The sequence below is a fragment of the Carcharodon carcharias genome, chromosome 11 (assembly GCF_017639515.1).
Source record: "Carcharodon carcharias isolate sCarCar2 chromosome 11, sCarCar2.pri, whole genome shotgun sequence".
In the NCBI taxonomy this organism is placed as follows: Eukaryota; Metazoa; Chordata; class Chondrichthyes; order Lamniformes; family Lamnidae; genus Carcharodon; species Carcharodon carcharias.
Window position 1 is genome coordinate 100,894,503 of NC_054477.1, and position 27,480 is coordinate 100,921,982.

Consider the following 27,480-nt stretch of genomic DNA (forward strand, 5'->3'; position numbering starts at 1 on the left):
CAGTTAAAATTAGTCTTGCAAAAGATTCTCATAAAAGAATCATTACTGGGTCAGACCCACAAGTAAACACTTTCTAGGCAACATTCCCTTTTAGATGTTTAACTGTAAAAGTCCAGTAATATTACCCAAGGCAAACTGCCATAGCTTTAATAAAGGCATAATACACAACCTCTTACACTCTCTTCCACTCTGCTGTGGAAATCCAAGACTTCAAAAGGCTGCTTTTACAGCCCAAGACTTTTCTGGCTTGCCTGGATGGCTGATTCAAATTGCATCTTCTCCCAGCCTAGAACTGTTTCCAGGAGATCTTCTTCACATGGGCAACTACCAACACCCAACCACTAAGCTTGCCACAGTAACTTTAAAATACCTTTTTCCCCCTTTCAGCTCAGGTTCCATTGTTCTCAAACCTCTTTGAGACTCAAATCCTTCCAAATATAAAGTCATCCATGCTTCTATTTTGTCTGTTTTTGGGTCAATAAAATGTAATATACCCTCTTCTGTTTACTCATGGAACCCCTGTAAGATACAAAAATGTTTCTTGCCACCTCTGACTTCTGTTTGATATTCAAATACACTCTCAACTTACCTAAAAATGCAAATGTTAGATCCAACCTATTTACTTGTGCCTCAGACCCACCACAATATCTCATTACAAATGCACACCTAATGCCTCTTTCCTTTTATGTCTTATCTCCCAGACAATCTGTTTCTAGTAACTTTTCCCCAGCTCAATCAAATCATTTACACACACACACAACCTTCTTCACAGAATAACACAGTATTCCCCAAAAATAAAAAAAAACATCCATTCTCACAGAGCCCATTTAGAGGCAGAACCAGGTGCCATATATTTACATGAAGAGGCCAACCCACACCCAAAATTGGTTTTATTTTAAAGTTTCAGCTGAGCTGGTGGCACCTCCAAATTTATTTTATTTGGGGCCGTCTCTCTCACTAGCAACAGCTCTCTGATAAGTTATAAGCTGAGACAGGAAAGCAGGTATTGGGCGATCTCAGGCTAGTTTCAGCTCTCAGGACTCATCTGAAACTGAAAGCACAAAGTTCTGCTCTACTCATGGCAGCCCAATTTCCCAGAGGGTTGTAAAACTATTGGTAGGCTCCTCATTGGCAGATGTGAGGGGCCTTGCACCTGTTTTAGGTGGCGAAATCCAAAATCTTGTTCAATGTATTCCACACCTCCTTGAGACACAGGATGTTGGTCCTGGTAAGTGAACGTTGTTACACCCATTAAATTGTTTCTAAAAAAGGAATAAGGAATTATCAGCAGAAGAGATCAGAAATTTGGAGGCACGCAATAGAGCAGTATCATAGAATTTCCTATTGGAAATTCCTAGACTTTATTTGCGAGTATTGTGTCCAGAGTTATGTCTTTAGTCATCTGCTGGTGGGGGTTGGGGGGGGGGGGGTCCTGAAATCACAAACTCAAAATTCCTCAGTACTGTCAGTGCCAGTGAAGATCATCACTACATTCGAGCTCAATGTCATTGTAGTTTTTCAGGGTCATTGCATGGATAAGACAGTGGACTTGGTGCATTCACTAGGTCACAAATGCCTTGTAGGCCAATAAGAATTAATACATCATGCTCACTATGGATAGCTTGCACGCTTGGCTTCTAAGTTCCCTAGTCTACAGGTGGTGATTTAAGTGCCAATCTGGCTGGTGGCTCTCCATGGCTGACTAAAAATGAAACATAATTTTATGCAGGGCAGGGGTTGCAAGTTCCCCGGGTCCCGGCATAAACATCAGTGACAAGACTGCCTGTGCTTAGCTGGTTCATCCTACAATCATTTTATGGCCCTCTGGCCATTAATTGACTTGAGGTGAGTCTTCCACCCCTATCGGAGAGGAATTATTGCCTTCTAGAGCTGCCAATCAATGAAATGGCTGGCAGCTATCCTGTCCTACCCACTGGGAGCAGTGGCCATTGCTGGAGCTAAAGCGAGTGCCGGGAAGAAGAGGAGCCAGGAACCCAGAACAGGGTTTAGAGGGTAGGGGGGGAGGGGGGGCTGGAATCACCAGGGCGTGTGGGGGAAGGGAAAATAAGGGGGCTGTAGGGGAACCTTTCAGTGGCTTCTGATGGGCACAGGGCCAGGAGGTATGCCCGCACCCTGGCCGCAATGTGATCAGGTTTCAGTTGGCGGCTTGGACACTTGGCACCAGCCTCCCTGCTACAGGTGAAAAGCCAGCAATAGGGGGAGGAGGCCCTTCAATGGCCATTAATTGACAAAATAAGGGTCTCACTTGGCCCACAGGTGGGTGGACCACCTGACGCCGCCTTTACAGTGAGTTAAATGCCCGCAGAGCTGAGAAGGGGCAATTTTATGGCCCCACACCTGCCATCCTGTCTCCTGGGGACATTAAAATCCAACAGGATTCAGCTGTGGGCAGGCTGCATCATGGCCATAAGGAACAATTTTTGGATAGTAAGCCAGGTGGAGCAGGAAACATTTCTTCTACCTTGTTCTGTGCCACCCTCTCCCATCTCTGATTACGTTCATTTCTGAAAGCCCCACCAACACTTACTGATGTTGTGAACTATTCCCTCAAATCAGGCAGTTTATGCCATTTTTTTTTCAAAAACACCAATCTGCATGATAATTATTTTTATCACACATCCAACATGGAGCTGTTGGAGTCCATTGCCAGCAATCTTGGCTGCAGCCTCTCATAGAGTTCTAACAGATGCCAGTCTGTCTCCAACCTTGTTTGCTCTGTATCAATGTTTCCTTCTGGCACCATGTTTCCTTCTGGCATCATCAAGAAACCCACCAATGTCACATGTCATATAGTTTCCACTGTTCTACCATCAGCTGAGAAACATTTGGATCCCCTCCTTTGCCTTCTTTGGTTAAACTTGAAGCTTTTCATAATCCCAAGTGGCTTCAGGCGCAGGTGTACTTTGACCATTTGGCCCAATTTCTCATGGAGAGGGTATTTCCCTCATTGGGTGGGCTCGGCGGGAGCAGGCGGGGGTGGTCAGGAAGCCGACCCCTTCTCGTAATCAAGGCCGGAACGCGATTTCACACTGGCAGGCCAATCAAAGCCCACCCAGCATGAGTCACGTGCAGCAGCGCTCAGTGCTGCCCATGTGTTGGGGGAGGAGGGCAAGTGTGTAAGTTCGTGCATGTGCTGGAAAAGCTCCTTAAGGCTGTTTAATACATTAAAAAGAAAGATTTTTAAAACGTTATAAAACATGTCCCCTCATGTGACTCCGTCACCTGAGCAGGGACATGTTATTAATGAAATGTTTTAATTTTTATTTAATTGTTAACAGCTGTTGGAAATCTCATCCCGCCTGTGGATGAGGTTTCTTAAAAAATGCAAAGGCCGCTTGGCCTTTTTGCCTGCTCACCAACCATAAGGTTGGACGGGCAGCGAAAATTTAATTCAATTACCTTTTAAGTGGCCTTAATAGGCTCTTTAATTGTCGGCATGCACGCTACCAACTGCCACGTGTGCCTGCCTACTGAAATATTGCACTAGTGCATGATGACAGCGGGACACTCGCCCAATGTCATCTCGTGTCATTTTACGCTCATTCGGGTCGAGCGCGCAGCCGCCCAACGAACGTTATATTCTGGCTATAAATTTTCACAAGACATGGAGATTGGTAACTGCTTTTATTTCCAAGTCCTCAAGAACAAACCTTCAAAGGTGAACAAAAACAATGCAATAGAGTCTTTGAAATGCAATTAGCACAATCTTGTGTTCAGTTAACAACAAGCAACTATCATACCTGTCAGGGCAAACACATTGTCTGTGAATTTCTGGCATGGGAGATACAACTGATTCCATTGATGCTGTGAATAAGGAGTGGGTGCAGCAACCTTGTAGTTTACTTTCCCACTGACCAGTTACCAGCAGAACCAGTGCCCAATACCTCTCTGTCTCAATTTCTGGTGATAGACTGTCCACCAATATCCATTACAAGTCTACCGACTCCCACAGCTACCTTGACTACAGCTCCTTACACCCCGCTTCCTGGAAGGACTCCATCCCATTCTCTCAATTCCTTCTCCTCCGTTGCATCTTTTCTGATGATGCCACTTTCAAAAACAGTTCCTCTGACATGTCTTCCTTCTTCCTTAACTGAGGTTTTCCACCCTCGGTGTTTGCCAGGGCCCTCAACCGTGTCCGGCCCATCTCCCGCACATCTGCCCTCACACCTTCTTCTCTCTCCCCTTTGTCCTCACTTATCACCCCACCAGCCTCCGCATTTAAAGGATCATCCTCCACCATTTCCGCCAACTCCAGCATGATGCCACCACCAAACACATCTTCCCTTCATCCCCCCGGTGGCATTCCGTAGGGATCGTTCCCTCTGTGATACCCTGATCCACTCCTCCATCACAGCCTACACCTCAACCCCCTCCCATGGCACCTTCCCATGCAACCATAGAAGGTGCAACACCTGCCCCTTTACTTCCCCTCTCCTCACCGTCCAAGGGCCCAAACACTCCTTTCAAGTGAAGCAGCATTTCACTTGCACTCCCTCAAATTAGTCCGCTGCATGCGTTGCTCCCAATGTGGTTTCCTCTACATTGGAGAGACCAAACACAGATTGGATGACCGCTTTACAGAACACCTTCGGTCTCTCCGCAAGCATTACCCAGACCTCCCTGTTGCTTGCCATTTCAACACTCCACCCTGCTCTCATGCCCACATGCCTGTCTTTGGCTAGCTGCATTGTTCCAATGAAGCTCAACGCAAACTGGAGGAACAGCACCTCATCTTCCAACTAGGCACTTTACAGCCTTCTGGACTGAATATTGAGTTCAACAATTTTAGATCATGAACTCTCTCCTCCATCTCCACCCTCTTTCTGATTTCCCCGCCCCCCCTTTTTCTCTTCCAATAATTTATATAGATTTTTCTTTTCCCATCTACTTCCATTATTTTTAAATGTATTTCCATCCGTTGTTTTATCTCTACCTTTAGCCTTTTTTGATTCCTTCACCCCACCCCCACTAGGGCTATCTGTACCTTCCTTGTCCTGCTTTCTACCCTTAATTAGCACATTCCTTAGATAATATCACCACCTTCAACACCTCTTTGTCCTTTTGTCTGTGACATCTTTTGGCTATCTCCACCTATCCAGTGGCCCTCTATCCAGCTCTACTTGTCCCACCACCCCCCCCCCCCTCCCCACCTTAAACCAGCTTATATTTCACCTCTTTTCTATTTTTACTTAGTTCTGTTGAAGGGTCATTCGGACTCGAAACGTTAACTGTGCTCCTGTCCGCAGATGCTGCCAGACCTGCTGAGTTTTTCCAGGTATTTTTGTTTTTACCCAATACATTGGCCTGGCATAAACAATGGGACGCAAGTATAATGACACTGATCCTCAGAAGAGAGGATACAGGGAGAGAAAAAGAATTCGAGCGAGAGAGGGACCAGGGAGAGAGAGAGAGAGAGAAGGGGGGCAGGCACTGAGAGAAAGGGGACAGGAAGAGAGAGAGAGAAAGGAAGCAGGGAGAGAGCAGGTCTTGGAGGAAGAGGGAAGGGGCAGGGAGAGAGGGGACAGGGAGAGAGAGTGAAGGGGAGGGAGGGAGGGTGGGGGCAGGGAAAGCCCCATCTCTCCTCTCTCTCCCTGTCCTCTCTCTCTTGCTCTCTTTTTCCCTGCCTCCTCTCTCCCTCCCTGCTTCCCCTCTCTCTCTCTCTCCCTGCTCCTCCTCTCTCACTCCCTGAGAGACAGGGAGAGAGAAGTGGCAGGGAGAGAGAGAGGGGAGAGGGGTCATGAAGACAGAGAAATGGGGCAAGGAGAGAGAAAGAGGGAATGCAAGGAGGGAGAGAAGGGGTGAGGGAAAGAGAGAGACAGGGTGGGGGAGGGAGAGAGAGGGAGGGGGCAGGGAGAGAAAAGGAGGGGGGCAGGAAAGAGAGAGGGCAGGGAGAAAGAGAGAGAGAGGCAGGGGGAGAGGTAATGGGGGCAGAGAGAGAGAGGGGGCAGGGGGAGAGAAAGAGGCGGGGAGAGGGAGGGGGGAAGAGGCAGAAGTTGGAAGGAGACAGAGAGAAAAAGGGGGAGAGGGTAGGGGGAGAGAGGAAGAAAGTTGGGGTGTGAGAGAGAGAAGGAGAAGGTGGGGGAGAGAGAAAGGGTAGAGGGGAGAGAGAGAGGGAGGGAATGAGTGGGAGACGAGAGAGAGAGGGGAGGAGGTGAGGAGAGAGAGAGGGTGGTTGTGGGGAGAGAGGGTGGGGGAGAGAGAGAGAGAGAGAAAGGTGGGGGGAGAGGGAGAGCAAGAGGGCGGGGGAAGAGAGAGAGTTGGGGAGAAAGGAGGAATTGGGAGAGAGAGGGAGGGGGGATTGGGAGAGAGAGGGGGCATAAGAGAGGGGGGAGATTAGGAGAATGAGATGTGGATTGGGGAGAGAGGGAGGGGCAATAGGGAGAGAGGCAGTGTATTGGGAGAGAGAGGGGACTTGGAAGAGAGGGGGGAGATTGGGAGTGAGAGGGGGGAGTGGGAGAGAGAAGGGGTAGTAATTGTAAGTTAAACCATTGCTTACTGTTATGCGGATCATGTGACTGTACAGATGAATCAACCCTAAGCTAAACTCTTAGGAGTGGAGCATTTTAGTCTTGGTCTTGGAATAAGCATGTAGCCTCATTTGGAGTCCGTGAATAAACCCTCTGTGATCATGCAAAGATTCAATTTTTAAAAATGGAGCGCAGCTGACTAACTGAGTGAAGACTTGGAGTTTGGTGAGAGGGGAGTTTGGTGAAGGGGGAGAAGGAGTTGTTTGCTCCTCTTTCTATCTTTCCCACCTCATGGAAATTGGTTCTTGCTCTACTACAGGGAAAGGAGTTAGCTGTTTGGTGGGTGTCTGGTAAATGGGTAAGTTCTATCCCTAAGGTTTAAAATAATACACAATTTGGTAGTAAAGTTAATAAAATGTATAGGAAAGCAACAAAAATAAGTGATTAATACAATTAAGTAATTATTTAAAACACATTAAGGATGACAGCACAGGTGATGTATCAAGGCTGCAGCATGTGGGAGCTCCTGGATAACATCATGATCCAGGGCAAACACATTTGCAGTAAGTATTCGCGGCTTGAGGAACTTCAGCTCAGAGTCACTGTGCTGGAGGCTGAGCTGCGGACTCTGCGACATATCCCCTGTAACCTTGTTCGCTTGGAAAAAGAATGTGAGACGTTCAATGTAATGAGAACAATCGTCCGTGGTTTGATTGAAAGGATCACTTCTTCTGAATTGCAGCATTCTGCAAGGGAATTACTTCTTCATTTCAAAACATAACTTCCACTTACAATTACTAGGCAAAGTACAGTGCGGATTTCTTTTCAACTTGATTTCTTCTGTTTGATCTTATTTTATCCTCATCGTCAGTTTGTTGAAATCTGTGAGGATCCTTGTCATATGCTTGTTGTAAGTGGTGGCAGCGTGGGTACTATAGATAGAGTTGATCAGCAGACACTTTTTAAGTGAAAATTTTTGGGCAGGATTTTACTGTCAGTGAGCAGGCGCTGCCCCCGCTCACCGACGCATAAAATGACACAGGATGACGTCGGGCAGAAGTCCCGACATCACCTTGCCCCATTTAAATTTTCAGGAAGCCGGGGGACTGCGGGCCCGCCGCCCTGTCAATGGCCACTTGAGGCCATTGACAGGATCAATTAAGCAATTAAAGGACCTGCCCGTCCAACCTTAAGTTTGGTGAGCAGGCCAGGAGCCCCGTTGGCATCTACAAAAAGCATGAAACCTCATCCGCCAGCAGGATGAGGTTTCATGTAGGGTTTTAAAAATTTTAATAAAGTTGTTATGGAAATTATGAACATGTCCCAACTCATGTGACATTGTAACATGAGGGGACATGTAAGGGACTTTTTTTTCTATTTTTAATATTGTTGAAAGTAGAGGCGATCTCCCTGAGGCAGCATTTAGCCTCAGGGAGATGAGTGCACTCTTTCGTGCTCATGCACATAAATTGGCACTATGCCTCCAATCGGAAGCATGCCCGCACGCGCCAGCCCATCAACTTCCCCCCCAACGGAGGGGAAAATTCTACCCTATGTTTATTTACAAAGATACTCAGCAACAACTAACATGTGCTTTCACCTCAAACCCTAATACTGACTATGAACTACAGAGGTAGCCCTCACTACTCTCCTATTGGTTACTAAAGATCATGTGATCTTCCTTAACAAACATTAGATAAAACTGTTATGGCACAGCCGATAGTAAACGCTGAGCTGCTCAAATCCCAAAAGGGAAACTTGAAACAACCGCCGCAACTGTTTTGCAATTTGTAAAATTTTGAGATGTGTGCCTTGAATTCCATATAATAAGACCATCAAGTCTTACAGGTTTCTTACAAAACTAAATTAAACCTTTATTAATAGAAGAAATGATTTTAAGTACACACATAGATCTACAAATTACTACTATGATAACTTCTAAATCCCCTAATTAATCTAAAGCCCAGCTATTCTTTTGTTAAGGCAATAGTAAGACACATTGATTTTAAAAGACCCAGGCAAAGAAACACGATACTCTGAACAATCCATTTCAAAGTGAGTTTTCTTAACTTCAGTTCTTTGTCAACAGCAGCTTGAGGCTTAGATGCTGGAGGTTTTCACACTTGTTAGTTCTTAGAATGCTTTCCCTTGCACACAGCCTTCTCTCCTTTATCCATATTTTCCTCATTGAGTGCAAATTTCCATTGTTTCACTACGTCTACCTCTCTGATAATAAAATCCATCAAAGTACCAATTTTACCAGTAATCTCTGGGAAAATAAAAATGCTGTTTCTGAATTTCTCCTGGCTAGGTGACACATTTCACCCCTCCTTTGAAATCAATCTAGTCTGATTTATTTAAAAATGCAAATGTTCCCTTTACACCTATGTTTACCTACTTAACATTTCAAACCTAGCATATCTTCCATTACATTAAAGCCTCCAGACCAGGTGTCTTTAATTCAATTAAATCACACACACACACAAACACACACACATAGACACAAACCCCACTATTACTCTACTTTACAATAGATTCCAATAACATTATGAGAATTATTATATCTTCCTGACAAAACCATAATTACCATAGAGAGAAAGCTAGTCAATAATATAAAGGTGGATAGTAAGAGTTTCTATAGATATTTAAACAAGGAAAGAGTTAACAAAGTGAGCGTTGGTCCTATAGAGAGTGCATCTGGGGAAGGGGAATTGATAATGGAAAATAGGGAGATGGCAGTTTAATTAAACAGGTGTTTGGTTTCAGTCCTCACTATAGACGATACAAGTAACATCCTGGAAGTAGCTATAAATCAAGAAATGGACGGGAGGGGGAACTCAGAAAAATTACAATCACCAGGGAAGTGGTATTGTGCAAATTGTTGGGCTGCGGACTGACAATCCCTGGGTCCGTGTGGACTGCACCCTAAGGTCTTGAAAGATGTGGCTAGTGAGATAATTGTTGCACTGGTTTTAATTTTCCAAAATTCCCCAGATACGGGGAAGGTTCCAATAGATTGGCAAAAAGCAAATATAACTTCTTTATTCAAAAAGGGAGATAGAAAGCAGGAAACTATAAGCCAGTTAGCTTAACATCTGTCATAGGGAAAATATTAGAAGCCATTATTAAAGATGTTATAGCAGGACACTTAGAAAAATTCAAGGCAATCAGACAGAGTCAACATGGCTTTGTAAAAGGAAAATCATGTTTAACCAATTTATTAGAGTTCTTTGAAGGAGTCACATGTGCTGTGGTAAAGGGGAACCAGTGAATGTACTGTACTTAGATTTCCAGAAGGCTTTTGATAAAGTGCCACATCAAAGGTTATTGCAGAAAATAAAAGCTCATGGTGTAGAGGGTGACATATTGGCATGGACAGAAGATTGGTCAGCTCACAGGAAGCAGTGGGTTGGCATAAATGGGTCTATTTCTAGCTGGCAGAGTGTAATGAGTGGTGTGCCACAGGGATCAGTGCTGTGGCCTCAACTTTTTATAATTTATATAAATGACTGAGATGAAGGGACCAAAGGAATGGTTGCTAAATTTGCTGACGGCACAAAGATAGGTAGGAAAGTAAATTGTGAAGAGGATATAAGGAGGCTATAAAGTGACATAGATAGGTTAAGTGAATGGGCAAAGATCTGGCAAATGGAGTATAATGTGGGCAAATGTGATATTGTTCATTTTGGCAGGAAGAATTAAAAAGAAGCTTATTATCTAAATGGTGAGAGATTGCAGAGTTCTGGGATTCAGAGGGATCTGGGTATCCTAATGCATGAATCACAAAAGGTTAATATGCAGGTATAATAGATAATTAGGAAAGATAATAGAATGTTATCACTTACTGTGAGGGGAATTGATTACAAAAGTAGGGAGGTTATGCTTCAGCTGTATAGTTGTATAGGGCATTGGTGAGACCATGTCTGGAGTATTGTGTACAGTACTGGTCTCCTTATTTAAAAAAAGATGTAAAATTATTAGAAGCAGTTCAGAGAAGATTTACTAGACTAATACCAGGTATGGGTGGGTTGCCTTATGAGGAAAGGCTGGACAGGTTAGGCTTGTATCCACTGAAATTTAGAAGTGTAAGAGGTGACTTAATTGAAACCTTTAAGTTCCTGAGGGGCCTTGACAGAGTGAAGGTGGAGAGGATGTTTCCTCTTGTGGGAAAACCTAGGACTAGGGTTACTGTTTAAAAATAAGGGGTTGCTCATTTAAGACCGAGATGAGGAGAAGTTTTTTCTGTCAGTGTGTTGGGAATCTTTGGAACTTTCTTCCTGCAAAGACAGTGGAAGCAGGGCCTTTGAATATTTTTAAGGCAGAGCTGGATAGATTCTTGATTAACAAGGGATGAAAGGTTATTAGGGGTAGGCAGGAATGTGGGGTTGAGGTTACATTCAGATCAGCCATGACCTTATTGAATGGCGGACCAAGCTCAAGGGTCCAAGTGGCCTACTCCTGCTTCTAATTTGTATGTTAACTCTTGAGTAAGGGGAGTCAATTGCAACATACATTGCAAAGTTGAAACAGTTAACGGAACACAGTGATACCTTAAAAGGCTTGTTGCGAGATTGTTTGTTTTGCAGCATAAGTGATGGCGCCATTCAGCACTGCTTACTTGCAGAAGTTGATATAGACCTGAAGTGCACCATGGAGATAGCGCTAGCAATGGAGAGTGCTGAGAGGGACTCACAGGCTTTTCAGAGTATGCAACATGGCGCCGTTTTGCAGCTAGGGTGGGAAACTGCTGCTGGGCATGGCGTGAAGATCAGGGAGGCTACTGCAAAGTAGGACATAGTCCCTACTGCCAGAAAAATGAAAAGAAATACTTGAAGCAACTCACCAGTAATCCAGAAGTTGAAGTGTTACTGTTGTGGAGGAAATCATGCACCCGAAGTCTGTACATTTAAAGAGGCAGAATGCCACTACTGCCACAAAAAAGGGCATGTTGTTAAACAGTGCAGGACTACTTCAAGGCAGCCATTCAGATATCAGGTCAAGTTAAATGAAGTGCACAATGTAGATGAACCAGAAGCTGCTGAGACTGACATTTATTCCCTATGCAATCTGAAGGCCAGGAAAACTGACTCAATCACTGTTACCCTTCAAGTAAACGGAAAGCCTCTGCACATGGATGTGGACACAGGAGCATCGACCACAGTGGTGGGTAAACACATCTTTAATTGCCTCGGAGAAAGTACCCAGCCATTGAGCTTGGAGAAAACCGCTGCTCAGTTAAAAACATACAGGAGAAGCAAGAAAGGCATCACCTCTGTACCTGTATCATACAGGCAACAGACAGCTCAGCTGCCAATAATTGTTGTGACAGGAGAAGGACCCAGCCTTCTGGGCCATGACTGGTTGAAAGAAATCAAACTAAATTGGTCAGAAATTTATCAGGTCAGGACAGGAGGGACTCCAGAGCAGCTGAAAAAGTATGACAGAGTAGTCCAAGATGAGTTGGGGAGGCGATGGTGTAATGATATTATCACTAGATTAGTGACCCAGAGTAATGCCCTGGGGACCTGGTTTGAATCCTGCCACAGCAGGTGATGGAATTTAAATTCAATTTTAAAAAATCTAATGATGACCATAAAATCATTGTTGATTATTGGAAAAACCCTTCTGGTCCACTAATGAAGGAAATCTACCATCCTCACCTGGTCTGGCCTACATGACCCACAGCAATGTGGATGACTCTTAAGTACCCTCTGAACTGGGGCAACTAAGGGTGGGTAATAAATGCTGGCCTGCCAGTGAAGCCCACATCCCGTGAACAAATAAAAAAAAAATCAAAGGTCTACAAGCTAAAATATATGTAGACCCTGATGCAACACCCCGTATTTTTTAAGGAAGCCTTACACTCTAAGAATTATGTCATTTGGAGAAATTAAGAATAATATAGGAATAATACAGCCAGTCCAATTTTCAGAATGGGCACCACTTGTGCTGAAACTGGACCAAACCATTCGCATCTGCAGAGATTCTAAATTAGGCAAAAAATTAGAAATCCCAGGAAGGTGTGGTGCTTTTCAGAGGCACTGATGGTTCCCCTGTCAACATGAGGAGTTGATGTTGTGGTTTTGCTTCTCTTGGATTGGTCACCCATTTGAAAGCATGGAGTTCGTACAGTTTCATTGACAAGTATACTTTTCCTACATCCCTCCTCTGTTAGTTAGTTGATGAGTTTTAGTTCATTAAGTTGACTAATTAGTCTGTGTTCATTGCTAAGTTTTTGATTGATTTTACTGTTGTTTAAGATTTGCTTATAATCAATAAACTTCGATATTATTTGAGAATTCGCTGTCTGAATCTTTGCCTGATGGTTATATCTCTGTCAAACTAAATGACTTTAAAAGGGCAATTTGGGTTCCAGTAATTAGGCCATGCACAGCTAAATTAGATGAAGTCTAATTTATCATAACACCCGTTTAAAAATTAGGTTTCAGTGTTGTAGCTGTACTGGAACAGCTTGGCTAGGGTTGTAGCTCATTCTGGAGCACGAGCTTTCATCACTACAGCTGGGATGTTGTCAGTGCCTTTCATCTTTGTTGTATTCAATGTGTCAGCCATTTCTTGACATTGCATGGAGTTACTGGCCACTTAAATGATTCAATGGGCCTAAAGGTGGCTGAGCTGCCTGACTCCTTCCCCGTCCACCATAATATGGGAGACAGGTCAGGGGTGGACGGGAAAGTGTTGGGAAGACCACCTGATTTATTTTAGGAGCACCACCCCCTCCCCCGCCATCATGGCCAGTGGGGAGCTGTAAATCCAGCCCATAGTGTTTGTATTAGATGAAGTATAAGAGTCCAGGGCTGAAAAATGTTATCACTACATGGGTTTGTAGAACATCACACATATGCTAATTTATCCTAATGTTTCGCTAATGCTTTATGATGTAAAATATTACTTCCTTCAGTATTTTTATGTTTTCTGCTTCCTTACTTTTTGTTGAAACAAAAAAATGATTTACTGAAGTTATATTAAGCAACAGCACAATCACTACATAAGAAAATACTTTTCCAATGTCTCAGCAATAATTACTTTGAGGCATGAATTTTTGGTTTGACTCATTGGGTTGATGAATACTCCAGCTCTTTATAAAGATAGGCAATGGACACTGCCTTTTATCTTGAGGTTGTTTCCTACACATAATGGTCTGTGTGCTCTGCCTGAAGGCAGGTCCACGGTTCATTGTCTGCTGATGCTTATTCTGAGCTGTTCTTGCAGTTTTGTCAGTGGTGGCTTGGTACTGCCTTCCATTCTGAGGCAGGACAAGGAAGCAGATCCCAAGGTTACCTCAGCTGGAATGGGAATGTGCTGTTGGTGTTATTTTGAATCACGTGCTGGCCATCTACTGACGGAGCTAACTGACCCATTCCCCACACAGTAAACAACCATAATGAAGACAATGTGCTTTTACCATATTGTTGTACTCAAAATAGATTTTCTAGCTTTTTCTTCAGCTGGACTACCATTATCTTTGGTGAAGGTAGTTCTAAGAGGCCCTGAGGTATGTAAAGAACTCAAGTATTTTAATACAAAAGAAGAAATATCTAACATCATCCTTTCATCTAGACTCTGAGTAGCAAATGATTATGATTAATCTGAAAATATTCATGTTTTGTTCTATTTCTGTTTCTCTTTTATATTTTTGATTAAACATTGTTGATAACAACATTAATGAATATGAAGTAATAAGCCTGGTAGAACTCAAGGGAACTATAGGACTATCCTTTGCTGTATAAAGTACCAAATGTCCTTGTGCATCCTAAGAAAGTCAACTTTGCAGCTTTGATGCTCGGTTTTATCTCTTGCCCATTACATGTACTACATCCATATAACAAGATATGGGACACCTACATGAGTTGCTTGAAAATTGTTGTGCCAAACATTCTTATTGAAGTAGCAGCAAACGTTCAGCTCTAGATGAGGTTCTGACGTGTGCACATGTGGTACTTGCGCACAAGCTTCAAACTTGCAGAGAACAGAGGTACACTACCCCAACCTCTCCGTGGATGCCTCCAGTACTGACCCTACCATTGGAAATCTGGGCTAGATTCCTTGAAGTTGCCCAGAAAATTACATCATTCTGCCTAGCACTTTTAATCACATGTGTAGGACCATGGTGGGAAGCAATTTACAACTGAATCTGTATCAAAATAAACCTGCTGGACAACAACTCATCATTGAGTTCAGCTAGTCACAGAGTGTGAACTTGGGAATTTGGTAAGAAAGGGACTTTTAAGGGTTAGAATTAAGGGTTAATCTCTCTCTGAAATCTAGTTTAATTTGTTTTTAGAATTTAACTGCAATTTACAGCTAAAGCTAAGTCACTTTTAATCTTAGTCATGCATACACAAGCTTCCGACATGAGAGGTTGCTGCAGTTAATAAATTAGGTAGCTATTTTGAGCTAATTTCTCTAGCCTGCAGGGCTGACTCATCTCTGTAGAATTTCAGCTAGTATAAATATAGGTAGTCTTGCTAAGCACACTAAGTAAGCAAGTATGAAGACAGCAGTTCATTACTGAGTGCAGCTCATTGGGAACAGTAGGGCTTATTAATTATCATTTAATAAAATAATACATTAATTAAAACATGATCATGATGGCAGAGCAGGTGATGTGTTGTGACTGTAGAATGTGTGACAATAGACCCATAGAAAATCTACAGCGCAGAAGGAGGCCATTTGGCCCATCTTGTCCATGCCAGCCCGAGGACACCCAGGTGCCCTTTCTAATTCCACCTTCCTGCACCCGGCCCACAGCCCTGCAGCTTACAGCACTTAAGGTGCAGATCCAGGTACTTTTTAAAAGAGTTTAGAGTTTCTGCCTCTACCACCAACTTGGGCAGCGAATTCCAGACACCCATTACCCTCTGTGTAAAAAAGTTCTTCATCATGTCTCCGCTACACCTTCTGCCACTTATCTTGAATCTATGTCCCCTGGTTCTAGAATTCTCCACCAAGGGAAACAATTTTTATCCTGTCCACTCTATCTATTCCCCTCATTATTTTGCACACCTCAATCAAGTCACCTCTCAGCCTTCTTTGTTCAAAGGAAAATAACCCCAACCTATCCAATCTCTCCTCAAAGCTACACTTTTCTAACCCTTCTTGTAAATCTCCTCTGCACTCTCTCCAGAGCTATTACATCCTTCCTATAATGTGGTGACCAGAACTGCACACAATACTCCAGTTGTGGCCTCACCAGTGTTTTATACAATTCCAACATTATATCCTTACTTTTATATTCTATACCTCTGCCAATGAAGAAGAGCATTCCATATGCCTTCTTTACGACCTTGTCTACTTGTACTGGTGCCTTCAGGGACCTGTGTACTTGTACGCCAAGATCTCTCACTTCATCTACCCCTCTTAGTATATTCCCATTTATTGTGTAATCCCTGTAACTGTTTGACCTCCCTAAATGTATGACCTTGCACTTCTCTATGTTAAAATCCATCTGCCACTTTACCGCCCACTCCACCACCCCATCTATATCATTTTGGAGATTATGGCCATCCTCTACACTATCCGCTACTCAGCCAATCTTTGTGTCATCTGCAAATTTCCCAATTGGGCCCCCCAAGTTCACATCCAAATCGTTAATATATAGTACAAACAGCAAGGGTCCCAACATCAAGCTTTGTGGAACATCACTTAAGACAACTTTCCATTCGCAAGGGCATCCAAGGACCATTACCCTTTGCTTCCTGTTACAAAGCCAACCTTTTATCCAGTTTGCCACATTACCCTGAATCCCATGGGCTTTTACTTTCCTGACCAATCTGCCATGTGGGACCTTGTCAAATGCCTTGCTAAAATCCATGTACGCAACATCCACTGCACTACCTTCATCAACCCTTCTTGTCACTTCCTCAAAGAATTCAATCAAATTTGTGAGGCAAGACTTTCCTTTAACAAATCCATGCTGACCATCCCTGACTAGCCCATGCCTTTCCACATGACAGTTAATCCTATCTCTCAGGATTGATTCTACTAATTTACTCACCACCAATGTAATACTAACTGGCCTATAATTGTTTTGCATTTCCTTTGATCCCTTTTTAAACAATGGAACTATGTTTCCATTTCTCCAGTCCTCTGGTACCTCCCCTGTATCTAGTGAAGATTGGAAAATCATTCTCAGAGCATCTGCTATCTCCTCTCTGACTTCCTTCAGCAGCCTCGGAAACAATCCATCTGGCCCTGGTGACTTATCAACTTTCAAGGTTTTCAATCCTTCGAGTACTTCCTCTCTCTTTATGACTATCCCGTCCAATATCTCACAGTGTTCCTCCTGGACTACTATATCTACATCCTTCCTTTCCTTTTTAAACACGGAGACAAAATATTCATTCAGCCTCTACATCTACGCACAATTCTCCATGTTCATCTCTGATAGGTCCCACTTTTTCCTTTTTTCTTCCTAACCTTTTAGCATTAATGTATTGGTAAAATATCTTTGGGTTATCTTTAACTTTACTTGCTAATCTTTTTTCATGCCCTCTCTTTGATTTCCTTATTTCCTTTTTTATTTCATCCCTGCACTTCCTGTATTCATCTAGGCTATCTGCAGTGCTTAGTTCTTTGTGTCTATCGTACGCTTTCTTTTTCTGTTAAATCTTCCCCTGTATTCCTCTAGACAACCAGGGGGGTCTAGATTTGGCAGTACCACTCTTATTTTTGTAGGGGACATGTCTACTTTGTACAATTAGGATCTCGCTTTTTAGTGCTTCCCACTGGTTTTCCACTTTTTTATCCTCCAGCAGTGCTGTCCAGTACACCTCAGCCAAATCCCTTCTCATTTCTGCAAAATGTGCCTTCCCAAAGTTCAAGACTTTTACTCCTGCCTTATCTTTGTGTCCTTTTCCATGGTAATGCTAACTCTAATTGAATTGTGATCACTGTCCCCGATATGGTCGCCAACTGTCTCTTCAGCCACTTGCCCTTCTTCGTTCCCCAAGGCTAGGTCTAGTATTGCATCTCCTCTCGTTGGGTTTGTCACTAATTGGTTGAAAAAATTTTCCTAGACACACTGTATGAATTTTTCTCCCTCAGTGCCCCTTATATTGTTTGAATCCCGGTTGATATTAGGATTGCTGAAGTCTCCTACTATCGGGCCCTAGCTATGCCTGTCTCTTTATGGGGTATGTAGAACATTCCTTGTTCCAGTCCTACTCCGGCCCCCTCCCACAACTCTTTCTCCGGTACATCGATGATTACTTCAGTGCTGCTTCATGCTCTCGTCGGGACCTGGAAAAATGTATTAACTTTGCTTCCAATCTCCACTCCTCCATCATTTTCACATTGTCCATCTCTAACACTTCCCTTCTCTCCCTTGACCTCTCTGTCTCAATTTCTGGTGATAGACTGTCTACCAATATCCAATACAAGCCTACCGACTCTCACAGCTACCTCGACTACAGCTCCTCACACCCAGCTTCCTGTAAGGACTCCATCCCATTCTCTCAGTTCCTTCGCCTCCATCGCATCTGTTCTGATGATGCCACTTTCAAAAACAGTTCCTCTGACATGTCCTCCTTCTTCCTTAACCAAGGTTTTCCACCCACGGTAGTTGACAGGGCCCTCAACCGTGTCAGGCCCATCTCCCGCGCATCCACCCTCACGCCTTCTCCTCCCTTCCAGAAACATGTCCCCCTTGTTCTCACCCCACCAGCCTCCGCATTCAAAGGATCATCCTCTGCCATTTCCGCCAACTCCAGCATGATGCCACCACCAAACACATCTTCCCTTCACCCCCCCTCCCCCGGCGGCATTCCAAAGGGATCATTCCCTCCGTGACACCCTGGTCCACTCCTCCATCACCACCTACTCCTCAACCCCCTCCCACGGCACCTACCCATGCGACCGCAGAAGATGCAACACCTGCCCCTTCCCCTCCTCTCTCCTCACCACCAAAGGGCCCAAACACTCCTTTCAAGTGAAGCAGCTTTTCACTTGCACTTCCCTCAACTTAGTCTACTGCATTCGTTGCTCCCAATGCGGTTTCCTTGACATTGGAGAGACCAAACGCAGACTGGGTGACTGCTTTGCAGAACACCTTTGGTCTGTCCGCAAGCATTACCCAGAACTCCCTGTCGCTTGCCATTTCAACACTCCACCCACATATCTGTCCTTGGCCTGCTGCATTGTTCCAGTGAAGCCCAACGCAAACTGGAGGAACAGCACCTCATCTTCCGACTAGGCACTTTACAGCCTTCCAGACTGAATATTGAGTTCAACAATTTTAGATCTCGAACTCTCTCCAACATCCCTACCCCACTCCCATTTCTTCCCCCTCCTTTTTGTTTTTTTCCAATAATTTATATAGATTTTTTCTTTTCCCACCTATTTCCATTATTTTTAAATGCATTTCCACTCATTGTTTATTTCTACCTTTTAGTATTCCCCCACCCCCACTAGAGCTATCTGTACCTTATCTGTCCTGTCTTCTACTCTTAATTAGCACATTCCTTTAGATAATATCACCACCTTCAACTCCTCTTTGTTCTTTTGTCAGTGACAGCTTTTGGTTATCTCCACCTATTACTGGCTGCTTGTCCCAACAAACCCGCCCCCCCCCCACAGCTTTAAACCAGCTTATATTTCACCCCCTTCCTATTTTTACTTAGTTCTGTTGAAGTGTCATGAGAACTCAAAACGTCAACTGTGCTCTCCTCCGCCGATGCTGCCAGACCTGCTGAGTTTTTCCAGGTATTTCTGTTTCTGTTTTTGTTTTGGATTTCCAGCATCTGCAGTTTTTTTGCTTTTATATTTATTATTGACCTCTTGTTCTTAATAGCAGAAATTTGCCTACATATTGTTCTTCTATCTCCCTTTCACTATTTGGGGGTCTGTAGTATAATCCCAGTCGTGTGACTGCCCCTTTTTTATTTTTAAACTCAATCCATAAAGCCTCATTTCTTGACCTGTTTAGTATATCATCCCTTCTCACAACTGGAATTGATTTTTTAACCATTAGTGCTACCGCATCCCTCCCCCACTCCTTTTATATCCCCTACTCTATCGTGTCTGAAGACTCTATAACCAGGGATATTAAGCTACCAGTTTTGTCCCTCCTTTAGCCAGGTCTCCATTATAGCAATGACATCCTGCTGCCATGTGTCTACCTGTGCCCTTAATTCATCTACCTTTTTTGTAATACTCCTTGCATTGGAGTATAAACAGTTTAACCCCGTCAATTTCCTTTGCTGGATACTTTGTAAACTTTGCTTCTTCTGTAATTCCATGTCTATCACAACGTCCTAGCTAATGTTCTACCTCCATTTTTCTGATCTGAATCTGACCTATCTGATCCTACTTCTGGGCTCCCATCCCCCTGCCACACTAGTTTAAATACTCCATAACAGAACTAGCAAAAGCCCCCACAAGGACACTGGTCCCGTCTCTGCCTGGGTGCAGCCTGTTCGGTTTGTACAGGTCCCACCTTCCCCAGAACTGGTCCCAGTGCCTCAAGAATCTGAATCCCTCTTGGTTACACCATCTCTCCAGCCACGTGTTCATTTGGTCTATCCTCTTATTCCTGCTCTCGCTAGCACGTGGAACTGGGAGTAATCCTGAGATTACTACATTTGAGGTCCTGCATTTTAATTTATCTCCTAACTTCCTGTACTGAGCTTGCAGGTCCTTATCTCTTAGTTTACCTATGTCATTGGTACCAATGTGTACCACGACAACTGGCTGTTTACCTTCCCTTCCCAGAGTGTCTTGCAGCCATTCCGTGACATCCTGGACCCTGGCACCAGGGAGGCAACATACCATCCTTGATTCACGTTTGCGGCCACAGAAGCGTCTGTCTGTGCCCCTAATTATTGAATCCCCTATAGCCCTGCCACTTTTTTTCCTCCTGCCCCTCAGAGCAGCAGAGCCACCCACAGTGACATGAACTTGGCTGTTACTGCTTTCCCCTGAGAGGCCATCCCCCCAACAGTATCCAAAGTGGTATATCTGTTAGAGAGGGGGATGACCTCAGGAGACTCCTGCACTACCTTCCAGAGTCTTTTACTGTTCCTGATTGCCACCTATTCCCTTTCTGCCTGTGTAATCTTCACCTACGGTGTGACCACCTCACTAAACGTGCTATCCATGACTTGCCCAGCATCGCAGATGCTCCACAATGAGTCCATCTGCAGCTTCAGCTCCGAAATCTGGCTATGTGGAAGCTGCATTTGGACACACCTTCTGTACATGGTCACCAGGGATACTGGAAGCGTCCGTCATTTCCCACATCCTGCAGGAGGAGCATATCACGGGTCTGAGGTCTCCTGCCATGACGTCCCTCTTGATTAAGCTAGTTACTCCCATAAAAAAGATACGATAGCTCGGGGCCTTACTTATGCTAGCTAGAAACCTTGCTTCTTGACTAATTTTACTTGTGCAGTACTACTCTATACTTTTTTTTAATCCCTACCTCAGTATTAAGCAATGAATTACTTTAATAGATTGAGGAAAAAACTCACCAGGATTTACTCACCAATCAGCTGCTTTTTAAAAAAAATCCATTTTTGGAAAAGTATCCCTCACAGGTCTGGTACACTCCTGAAGGTACTGCCTCTCCCTCTCTCTTTTTTTTGGTTTGAGGAGGAGGGAGGGATGGAAACACTACAGCAATGTAATGTTTGGGGCTATTCTGTTCTTTGACAGTGGGCCCTCCTCGATCCCCTTCTGAGTTGCGGTGACTGTGCTGACTTCTCCCAGAATGCTTCTCAGTCACTTCTCACTACTGCCCTCTGTTGGATGCTCTTCCTCTTGTTGAGGGCAGGGGTCCTTCTCCTCGATTCCCTTCTGAGTTGCAGTGACTGCGCTGACTTCTCCCAGAATGCTTCTCAGTCACTTCTCACTACTGCCCTCTGTTGGATGCTCTTCCTCTTGTTGAGGGCAGGGGTCCTTCTCCTCGATTCCCTTCTGAGTTGCAGTGACTGCACTGACTTCTCCCAGAATGCTTCTCAGTCACTTCTCACTACTGCCCTCTGTTGGATGCTCTTCCTCTTGTTGAGGGCAGGGGTCCTTCTCCTCGATCCCCTTCTGAGTTGCAGTGACTGCACTGACTTCTCCCAGAATGCTTCTCAGTTACTTCTCACTACCACCCTCTGCTGGATGTTGGCTATTGGGGATCAAGTGTTATCCAATACAAAAACAGAATTACCTGGAAAAACTCAGCAGGTCTGGCAGCATCGGCGGAGAAGAAAAGAGTTGACGTTTCGAGTCCTCATGACCCTTCGACAGATGACCGCTTGGTTCATGACTCTAGCCTGCAACCCAGTTACACATGGTCTACATTGAATGTTACACATTCTGTTCTTTGACAGTGGGCCCTCCTCGATCCCCTTCTGAGTTGCGGTGACTGTGCTGACTTCTCCCAGAATGCTTCTCAGTCACTTCTCACTACTGCCCTCTGTTGGATGCTCTTCCTCTTGTTGAGGGCAGGGGTCCTTCTCCTCGATCCCCTTCTGAGTTGCAGTGACTGTGCTGACTTCTCCCAGAATGCTTCTCAGTTACTTCTCACTACCGCCCTCTGTTGGATGTTGGCTATTGGGGATCAAGTGTTATCCAATGACCGCTTGGTTCATGACTCCAGCCTGCAACCCAGTTACACATGGGCTGTGTGCATTTAACAAGGGCCATGCTGACACAGAAAATGTGATCAAACAGACCATTGGGGTGTTCAAACTGGGCCCTGCCTGGCCACTCTGGAGGAGCTCTGCAGTATTCAGCAGTGCTTGTGCCAGGATCTGCTGTAGTCTGCCTCATATTGTACAACTTCACCATCATAAGGAGACAGCCCCAGGTTTATAGGAAACAGTTGAGGAGGAAGAGGAAGAGGAAGAGCAAACAGAGGAGGAAGCAGAGGTGAGGAAGGGCAAAGACAACAAACACAACCCCATTGTGTCTGGTTGGTCTGTGAGCAACACATCTGATGGCAGAACCCAGTGAAAGCAACTTCAATTTCCCACGCGTCAGCAGTCCAAAATCTTACCATCTTTCTGTTAATGACCATCACAGTGTCCTGTTGGCCACCATGCTGAAATAAGGACCACCACAAACCAAATTTAGAAATTAAACAGTCCAACATTCTATGCAAAAGTCAGCTAACCACTCGAATGTGTTCCCTTAGCACCTGTCTTTTATGTGTCTTTGCAGTGCTCCTATGCAGTGTTACTCCAGTGTCTGTAGTATGGTGATATATGATTGCTGACATTCAGTAGGCAGGACTGCAGGGGCCTCTTTCTGTGGTTCCCTAGCATTACAGTCTTCAGCCAATTCAATTCACTCCACATGAAATTAAGTAATGGCTGAAGTCACTGGGTACTGCAAATGCTATGGGCACTAATAACATACTGGCAGTAGGACTGATGACTTGTGCTCCAGAACTTGCTGCACCTGAAACCAAGCTGTTCCACTACAGCTACAAAACTGGCAGCTACCCATCAATCTGGAAAATTACCCAGTTTTGTGCTGGCCACAAAAAGGACAAATCCATCCTGATCAATCACTGCCGCATCAGTCTTGTCTCGATAATCAGCAACATAATGGAAGGTGTCATCAACAGTGCTATCAGGTGGCATTTATACAGTAATAACCTGCTCACTGGTGCTCAATTTGGGCTCCACCAGGGCCACTTAGCTCCTGACCTCATTACAGTCTTGATCCAACATGGGCTGAAGAGCTAAACTCCAGAGGTGAGGTGGGAGTGACTGCCCTTGACATCAAGGTAACATGTGATTGAGTGTGACATCAAGGAGCCCTAGCCCAACTGAAGTCAATGGGAATCAGGTGGAAAACTCTCCACTGATTGGAGTCATACCTAACACAAAGGAAGGTGGTTGTGGTTGTTGGAGATCAATCATCTCAGTCACAACACATCACTGCAGGAGTTCCTCAGAGTAGTGCCCTAGACTCAACCATCTTCAACTGCTTCACAACGACCTTTCCCACCATCATAAGATCAGAAGTGGGATGTTCGCTGATGATTGCACAATATTGAGCACCATTCCCAATTCCTCAGATACCAAAGCCATCCATGTCCAAATGCTGTAAGACCTGGAAAACATTTAGGCTTGGTAAGTGGCAAGTGACATTCATACCACACCACTGTTGGCAATGACCGTCTTCAAGAATAGAGAATCTATCTCCCCTTGACATTCAATAGCATTACTATTGCTGAATCCCCCATTATCAACATTCTGAGGGCTATCATTAACCAGAAACTGAGCTAGACCAGCCACATAAATACTTTGGCTACAAGAGCATTTCAAAGGCTGGGAATTCTGTGGTGAGTAACCCACCACCTCACTCCCCACCATTTACTCATCCACTATCTACAAGGTACAAGCCACCAGTGTGATGGAACACACTCCACTTCCCTGTATGAGTGCAACTTGAGAAACTCAAAGCCATCCAGGACAAAGCAACTCATTTGGTTGGCACCCAAGTTATCATCTTCAACATTCATTCCCTCCACCACTGAAACAGTAACAGCAGTGTGTACCATGTGCAAGATGCACTGCAGCAACTCACCAAGGCTCCTTTGACAGCACCTTCCAAACCCATGACCGCTACCATCTAGAAGGGCAAGGGCAGCAGTTGCAGGAAAACTCCAACATCCCCTTCAAGCCACATACCATTCTGACCTGGGAATGTATTGCCGTTCCTTCACTGTCACTAGTTCAAAATCCTGGAACTTCTTCCCTAATAGCACTGTGGATATACCTATGCCACATGGACAGCAGCAGTCAAGAAGGCAGCTCATCACCACCTTCTCAGGGGAAATTAGGGATGGGCAATAAATGTTGACTTAGCCAGCAATGCCCACGTTCTGTGAAAAAAATAGAAAGGATGACCTTGCAGGGCAACCTCGAGCAGCTCTGGGCATTGAAGGCCTGCACTATCTCAGCCTGGGCAGCAGCTTTCTGGACTGATTGGTAACCATTAGGGCAGAGTGATAATGGTGAACATGAAAATGGCCATCCTGAGAGAGGACAGCATGTTCATGCTCCATAAAGCCACTGCCACTTGCACAGCATGGTGCCACAGCAATCCTAGCAAAGTGTTGGAGCACAGATTGCTGGACTGCTGAGATACAGTAAGTCTTTTGAACACTGGTAACCACAGATAAGATGAGCCTGTGATGCAGCAAACTGAAATTGCATAATTCAGTCTGAGCGTCCAATGCACTCTCAATCGTTAGTTGTCACCTGCTTGTGCTGTAATGAAAACCAAGAAGTCAACCATCAGGTGTTGTATCATGATTGAGCCACAGATGTTCTCAGAGTTGGCCATGACTTTCATGCTGGTGAGAATAGGCTCCAAGTTCTGTGGAAAGTCCTGTGTCAAGTTGGTGCTGAGCTCTTCCCTGCTCCTTAACAGTGCATTGGGAAAGAACAGCATGGGGTTATCATACATTGCAATTCCCACACCTATTTTTTGAAATTGAATGTTGCTCCCAACATCTTAGGTTTGCAGTTATTGGAGGGTATTTTTTGGGGAGGATCAATTTTTGATGAAAGGTAGAGTTAGTCGAAATAGTTTGAAGTGCAAGGGCAGGTCAATGTGTAGAAAGTGAGATACATCTGATTTAAAATTCAAAGTGTGAGCAGTTTTATGCAGGCTGAGGAAGAATGAGGCGGCTGATAGTCATAGTATGAACACAATAAATGTGAATTACGTGCTAGGATAGTTTACATGGGATAACCAATGTAAAGCATACACAAAATTCCTTGAAATGTGTTGGTTCCTGTACCCTGGTTTGTTGGGACTTAAGGATCCAAGTTGCACACTTGTTTCGGGGTGACTGAGTAGATACCATAGACAGAGAAGATCAGTAGATCGTTCTTAGAAGAAACACATTCTGTTTACTTACACTTGTGTGCTTACAACTCAAACTCTGTATTTACACTTCAGCCTCTAACTCAAGACTATTGACTACAGAGGTAGCCCACACTAGTCTGCTATTGGATACCAAGATCATGTGATCTTTCATTACAGTATTCATCTTAAAGGTATATTACATCAGATTGCTACAAAATGATTTTTAAGTTAAAATTAAAATGTTGGAATTACCAATACATACTCCATTGGCAGTTGTTTCAATGGACATCTCTGAAACATAATGGATAAAAATGCTGGATTGAAAAGTACAGTTTAAGGGATTCTGAAAAATTAGGTTGACTTACAAAGGATTTGATGTATCTTTAATTGAAGAGGACAAACTGCGATAGAGAAAGAGGCTTGGAGTAGGTGGTTAGGTTAGTAGTAGGTAGTTAGAAGTTAGTTAGTAGTTAGGAGATGAACTGGTTTAAGTACAGCTGGATCATGGAGCTGATCTAAAGTTGATCTTTGGAACATGTTATGGACCTCTGGGATAACTTGTTGAGCAAAACTGGAGACCTGCAATCAAATTATAAAAAAGCAGAACATCATTGCTTTGGAGATCATTATTCATCATTAGGTGATCTCTCAAGGTCAGAGGTGCAAGACTAATTTTTTTGTTGACACTCTTAACCACACTCTCTACAGATTTGCTAATACACATCCCTGAGATGAAGTCAAAGTGTCATAGATCTTACAGCACAGAAAGATGTCCTTCGGCCCATCATGACTGCATCAAGCCCCTATCTACTCTAATCCCAATTTCCAGCACTTCGCCCGTAGTCTTGTATTCATCTAAATACTTCTTAAATGTTATGAGGGTTTCTGCCTCTACCACCCTTTCAGGCAGTGAGTTCCAGATGACCTCCACCCTCTGGATGAAAATATTTTTCCTCAAATCCCCTCTAAACCTCCTGCCCCTTACGTTAAATCTATGCCACCTGGTTATTGACTCATCTACTAAAGGGAAAAAGTTTCTTCCTATCTACCCTATCTATACATCTCATAATTTTGTACACCGCAATCAGGTCCCCCCTCAGCCTTCTCTGCTCCAAGGAAAACAACTCCAGTCTATCCAATTTCTCTTCATAGCTGAAACGTTCCAATCCAGGCAACATCCTGGTGAATCTCCTCATTACTTTCTCCAGTGCAGTCACATCCTTCTTACAGTATGGTGACCAGACTGCACACAGTACTCCAGACGTGACCTAGCTAACACTTTAAACCGATCCATCGTAACCTCCCTGCTCTTTTATTCAATGCCTCGACTAATAAAGGCAAGTATCCCATATGCCTTCTTAACCACCTTATCTGCCTGTGCTGCTGCCTTCAAGGATTTATGGACATACACACAAAGATCCCTCCAATCCTCTGTACTTCTTAGGGTCCTATCATTCATTGTGTACTTCCTTGCCTTGTTAATCCTCCCAAGATGCATTACCTCATACTTTTCAGGATTAAATTCCATTTGCCACTGTTCTGCCCATCTGACCAGACCTTCTATATCATCCTGTGGTCTAAGGCTTTCCTCCTCACTATTTAGCACAACATCAATTTTCCTGTCATCTGTGAACTTACTGATCATACCTCCTACATTCATGTCTAGATCATTAATATACACTAAAAACAGCAAGGGACCCAGCATCGAACCCTGCGGTACACCACTGGACACAGACTTCCAGTCACAAGAACAGCCTTCGACCATCACCCTTTGCCTCCTACCATTAAGCCAATTTTAGATCCAATTTGCCAAATTGTCCTGGATCCCATGGGCTCTTACCTTCTTGACCAGTGTCCCATGTGACACCTTGTCAAAAGCTTTAACGAAGTCCATGTAGACTACATCAACTGCACTACCCTCATCTACACACCTAGTCACCTCCTTGAAAAATTCAATCAAATTTGTTAGACATGATCTCCCCCTGACAAAGCCATGCTGCCTATTTTTGATTAACCCTTACCTCTCCAAATGGAGATTACTTCTGTCCCTCAGAATTTTTTCCAAAAATTTCCCTACCTCTGATGTCAGACTCACTGGCTTATAGTTCCCTGGTTTATCCCTATCGCCCTTCTTGAATAATGGTACCACATT

General features: G+C 44.1%; 1 long non-coding RNA gene across 1 annotated transcript; it reads right to left on the bottom strand.

Annotated features, from left to right (window-relative positions):
* Positions 1 to 7,095: 7,095 nt before the first annotated feature.
* On the bottom strand, positions 7,096 to 21,160 carry LOC121284421. Its single transcript, XR_005944477.1, has 3 exons — positions 20,995 to 21,160; positions 11,335 to 11,416; positions 7,096 to 7,148 (listed from the first exon to the last, which is right to left on the bottom strand). It is a non-coding gene; the product is annotated as an uncharacterized LOC121284421 (long non-coding RNA).
* Between the last annotated feature and the right edge of the window lie 6,320 nt (positions 21,161 to 27,480).